We start from the raw sequence: 6510 nt of genomic DNA on the forward strand, positions 1-6510 counted from the left end.
TATAATATAGTAATATAATAAGTAAAATAAGAAGTAATATAAGTAATATAATAATATGGTAATATAATAAGAAATATAATCATATGTAATATAATAATATGTAATATAATATAGTAATATAATAAGTAATATAATAATATAGTAATATAATATAGTAATATAATATACTAATATAATAATATAGTGATATAATAAGTAATATAATAATATAGTGATATAATAAGTAATATAAGATATAATAAGTAATATAATAATATAGTGATATAATAAGTAATATAAAAATAACAGTGATATAATAAGAAGTAATATAAGTAATATAATATAGTAATATACTAATATAATAATATAGTAATATAATATAGTAATATAATAAGTATTGTAATAACAGTAATATAATAATATAGTAATATAAGTAATATAATAATAATATAGCAATATAATATAGTAATATAATAACTATTATAATGTAGTAATGTAATAATATAGTAATATAATAACTAATATAATAGTAATATAATAATACAGTAATATAATAACAAGTAATATAACATAGCAATATAATTATATAGTAATATAATAATATAGTAATATAATATAGTAATATAATAATAATATATAGTGATATAATCAGTAGTATAAGTAATATAATAAATAATATAATAATATAGTAATATAATAGTATACTAATATAATAATATAGTAATATAATAATATAGTAATAATATAGTAATATAATAATATAGTGATATAAGTAATATAATAAATAATATAATAATATAATAGTATACTAATATAATATAGTAATATGAGTAATATAATAAGTAATATAATGTCAATATAGTGATATAAGTAATATAAGAAGTAATATAATAATATAGTAATATAATAATATACTAATAATATAGTAATATAATAATATAGTGATATAATAATATGGTAATATAATAATAAGTAATATAATAATGATAAGGAATCTAATAATATAGGAATATAATATAGTAATATAATAAGTAATACAGTAATAATATAGTAATATAATATAGTAATATAATAAGTAATAAAAGAATTATATAATATGATAATATAGTAATATAATAAGTAATACAATAATAATATAATAATATAATAATATAGTAATATAAGAAGTGATACAATAATAGTCATATAATAATATAGTAATATAATAATAAGTAATATAAGAAGTAATTAATAATATAGTAATATAATATGTAATATAATAATATAGTAATATAATAATATAATTATATAGTAATATAGTAATGATATAGTAATATAATGGTATAGTAATATAAGTAAGAGTAATATAATAATATAATAAGTTATACAGTAATAATATAGTAATATATTAATATAGTAGTATAATAATAAGTAATATAATAATATAGTAATATAGTAATATAATAATATAGTAATGTCATAATAATTAATATTATAATAATATAGTATATAGTAATATAATAAGTAATATAATAATGTAGTAATATAATATAGCAATATAATAATATAGTAATATAATAAGTAATATAATAATAATGTAGTAATATAATAAGTAATATAATATAGCAATATATCAATATAATAACAGTATAGTAATATAATAATAAGTAATATAATAATAAGTAATATAGTGATATAATAATATAAGAAGTAATATAATAATAATATAGTGATATAATAATATAGTTATAATAATACATTTATGTAATAATATATTAATATAATAATATACTAATATAATAAGTATTATAATAATATAGTAATATAAGTAATATAACAATGAGTAATATAAGAAGTAATATAATAATATAATATATAAAATAATAATATAGTAATATAATACAGTAATATTATAATACAGTAATATAAGTAATATAATAATATAGTATAATAAGTTATATAATAATATGGTAATATAATATAGTAATATAATAAGTAATAATACAGTAATATAATGCAATAATAGAATAAGTAATATAACAATATAGCAATATAATATAGTAATATAATAGGTAATATAATAATAACATAGTAATATATTAATATTATAGTAATATATTAATAATGTAATACAGTATTGTAATATAAGTAATAATAAGTAATATAATATGTAATATAGTAATATAGTATTATAATAATATAGTAATATAAGTAGTATAATAATAATATAGTCATATAATAATAATATAGTCATATAATAATATAATATACTATATTAATAATATAGTAATATAATAATGTAGTAATATAATATAGTAATATGTTAATAATATAGTAATATAATAATAAGTAATATAATAATAATATAATATGTGATATAATAACAGTAATATATTAATATAATAATATAATAATACAGTAATATAATAATAAGTAATATAATAATATAGTAATATAAGTAATAATAAGTAATATAATAATATGTAATATAGTAATATAGTAATATAATAATAATATAGTAATATAATATAGTACTATAATAATGTAGTAATATAGTAATTACAGTAATATAATACTAATAAGTAATATAATAATATAGTAATATGATAATATAGTAATGTAATAATAATATAGTAATCTAATAATATAGTAATATAATAATAATATAGTAATATAATAACAATAGGCAACTATTATGACTCCTTACTTACAGGATGATTTCACTGAGAATGGAGCATTGGAATTTGCAACTTGATTTCAGTGCTAACCTCACCTTTGTGGTGGAGGAGAGAGACAGCAGCAGACTGACTGATCTTCTACAAGCTCACAGCCTGTGGAAAGGGCTCCTGCTCTCCATTCTACCACAGACCCCACTGCTCCCAGATGTGACGTATTTCCTCACTCAGGCTATGTACACACATCAAAGTTTGGAATACCTTATTTTTGTTTAATTTTTCTTTTTTAGATAAGACCTCGTTCTGTCACCCAGGCTGGAGTGCAGTGGCGTGATCATGGCTCACTGAAGCCTTGAACTTCTGGACTCCTGTCATCCTCCTCATGAGTAGCTGATACTACAGGTGTGTGCCACCACGTCCAGCTTTTTTAAAAATTTTCTTGTAGAGACAGGGTCTTGCTATGTTACCCAGGCGGGTTTTGAACTTCTGGGCTCAAGCAATCCTCCTGCCTCAGCCCCCCAAAGTGCTGGAGTGACAGGCATGAGCCACCTTGCCCGGCCTACGTTTGGGACATCTTAAATTTTCATAACAGTTATAGAATTTCTGTCCTACACGTAGATTCTATCAGCCAAAAGCTGAACATTAGAAAGGCTCATTTCAATATGGAAAAATGTACGATTCCTCTAAAGGCATGCATCAGGTTGGTGTCGGTAGACTTTTAACTCCTTCCTAACGCTCGTTAATTTGTCGACAGGAAAAACCTACTATTTGGCTGGATTGTAACAATATAGTTTTGATCATGTTTTCACTTATTGGTAACTTAATCTGCAGTATTGATATTAGCTTTCACATATAGTCGTGACATACACTATCACTTTAAAATAGACGTATCTTTGAAAAATGAGTCAATTTAAAGAAAATATACGAAGTAAATAATAATGGAAGTGGTACCTAATAGAGGAAGATGGTGACTTTATTATTTAAAGGACAAGTTTAGAAGCCGACACTGGGGCTCGTTCTAAAGTAAATTCTCTGCAGAGTCCGTTCCCGTCCACAGGGAGGCGGTAGTGAGGCACTCACCCCCTGCAGTTTTGGTCTTGGCTCTTCTCTCCCATCTTTGAAAGCTGCGCTTGGAAATGACTGTCAGGCACACAACCCTGCCAAATAGAAGCTCCCAATACAAATGACTTCATGCCACTTTCTCCAGCGTAGAAGAATATGTGATTCCTCAGGATCATCACCATCACTAGGGATGATACTTTAACTGCATCTGGAAGAACAAAACTTGTTTGTTCTATTTTCCCCTCCAGCCTGCTAGGTCATAGTGTAGCTATCCATCAAGATGCATTTTCAAAGAGAGAAAGATAGTTTATTTCACAGACATCTGGGAATGCTCCAAACAGTCATGCATGGGATGTGTGATGATGCAACTAGAGAACTCCATACTCGTAAACTTCGTATTTAAACAAAAGTGAGAACATGCTATGGATATCCACCTCTTTGAAAGCCGGGTAGTGTTTACAGATGTGCTGTCAGAGTGTAAAGGAAGGATGTCCATAGACAGAAGCACTGAAAGTCGATGAGGTCCCTTCCATCATCTGGGATGTGAGCTGTGGCTCCCTGTCTCCTAGAACTGCTGTCAGCAAAAGTCACTGGCATGAGTCTTTCCAGTGCCACTTAAGGTCTGTCACTCGATGGGTCACCCAGTAAAGAGGAAAGAGCAAAACAAACAAACAGACAAAAAAATATAAAAACACTGTCTCGGCCGGGCGCAGTGGCTCATGCCTGTAATCCCAGCACTTTGGGAGGCTGAGGCTGGGGGGATCACTAGGTTAAGAGATTGAGACCATCCTGGCCAACATGGTGAAACCCTGTCTCTACTGAAAATACAAAAATTAGCTGGACATGGTGGTGCGTGCTTGTAGTCCCAGCTACTTGGGAGGCTGAGGCAGGAGAATCGCTTGAACCCAGGAGGCGGAGGTTGCAGTGAGCCAAGATTGTGCCACTGCACTCCAGCCTGGCAACAGAGTGAGACTCTATCTCAAAAACAAAAACAAAAAACAAAAAACAAAATCAAAACTGTCCCATGGGTCCACTGTTACAGTGTAAGGCTTAAAATTAAGCCTACTGATACGGTTTCCTTCACACCTGGGGAGGTTGGGAGGGACTCAGATGGCCCAGCTGCCAGTTCTCCTCACCAATCCGCTCCCATGGTTAAGTCCCCTAGCCAGAGAGCCCTCCTTATCACAGGGACGGGGCATAGGCCCTGTCTAATCCTGAGTATCACATCTCAGTTCCCAGCCACCCTGCAGAATTATTTAATAACAAGCTGACTGAATCCGCCCCTGGGAACCAGAAGCTACTTGGTATGGTTTGACTGTGTCTCCACCCAAATCTCATCTTGAATTGTAGCTCCCATAATCCCCACGTGTCGTGGGAGGGACTCGGTGGGAGGTAATTGAATCATGGAGGTGGGTTTTTCTGTGCAGTTCTCATGATAGTAAGTCTCACGAGATCTGATGGTTTTTTAAAGGGGAATTTCCCTGCATAATCTCTCTTGCCTGCTGCCATGTAAGACGTGACTTTGCTCCTTATTTGCCTTCCGCTATGACTGTGAGGCCTCCCCAGCCATGTGGAACTGTGAGTCTATTAAACCTCTTTCCTTTATAAATTACCCAGTCTCGAGTATGTCTTTATTAGCAATGTGAGAACAGACTAATTCACTACTTCAAGCTTTCCTTCCTAAAAAGCCTGCTTCCCATAGCCCCTGCATGTTCACTCTTCTGTGTGCACCCTCTGTGTGGCCCCGTATGTGGTGTATTTTCTTCCTCCAGGCTGTAAGTCTGTGTGAGTGATCAGCTACCATTACTCTCCTATGTCCAGGCCCAGGGGTCAAGTGTTGAGTCTTGCCATGGCCCTAGTGTGGGAATTCCTCCCTCATCAACAGGGTGAATAGGAGAAGGCAAAAACCACTCTTTCCTCTCCCACGTAGTATTTTTGTCCTGACTGAAAAGAAAGAGTCTTCTGGCCAAATTCTGAAAGTGAGGAGATAATGCAAATTTCATGCTGCAGTGGAAACTTCAGATCCAGGTGCATGGATTGGAAGGCATGTGTGGAGTGAGTGTAGACATTTACCACTCAGCCTAGGTAAGGCCCGAGTATGGAGACCCCATTGTCCACAATCAGTAACTGTGATCTTGGTAGGAAAAGGAGAGTGAAGATCATACCTGAGAGCAGATTTTTAAAGGAGTTTCTTACTTCCTGTATTGCAGAAGGTTTGAATGTGAAGGGCGGAAGATGCCTACCAGAGGCACTCCAGCCTGGGCTACAGAGTGAGACTCCATCTGAAGAAAAAAAAAAAAAAAAGGGTGAAATACACTTGGATATGCACTGGATAACTCTGGAAGACTATATGCGTGCGTGCGCGCACACACACACACACACACACAAAATGACTGTGTGGAGACAATTCTTTACCTATGGTATGGTAAAGGAGTTTTTAGCTGGGCACAGTGCAATAACTCATGCCTGTGATCTCAACACTTTGGGAGGCTGAGGCGGGAAGATTCCTTGAGCTCAGGAGCTCGAGACCAGCCTGGGCAACATAGTGAGGCCCCTGTCTCTATAAAAAATACAAACATTAGCTGGGCATGGTGACGTGTGCCTACAGTCTCAGCTACCCGGAGGCTGAGGCAGGAGGACTGCATGAGCCCCAGGAGGTTGAGGCTGTAGTGAGCCACGACTGCGCCACTACACTCCAGCCTGGGTGAAGAGCAAGATCTTGCCTCAAAAAAGAAAAAAAAAATTTTTTTCAAATGTATTGTTCTTCTTTATGTTCATTTGCACTATATATTTTTATCATGGTAAGCATAAAGTT

This window comes from Hylobates moloch, unplaced genomic scaffold, assembly GCF_009828535.3.
Source record: "Hylobates moloch isolate HMO894 unplaced genomic scaffold, HMol_V3 SCAFFOLD_12, whole genome shotgun sequence".
Lineage (NCBI taxonomy): Eukaryota > Metazoa > Chordata > Mammalia > Primates > Hylobatidae > Hylobates > Hylobates moloch.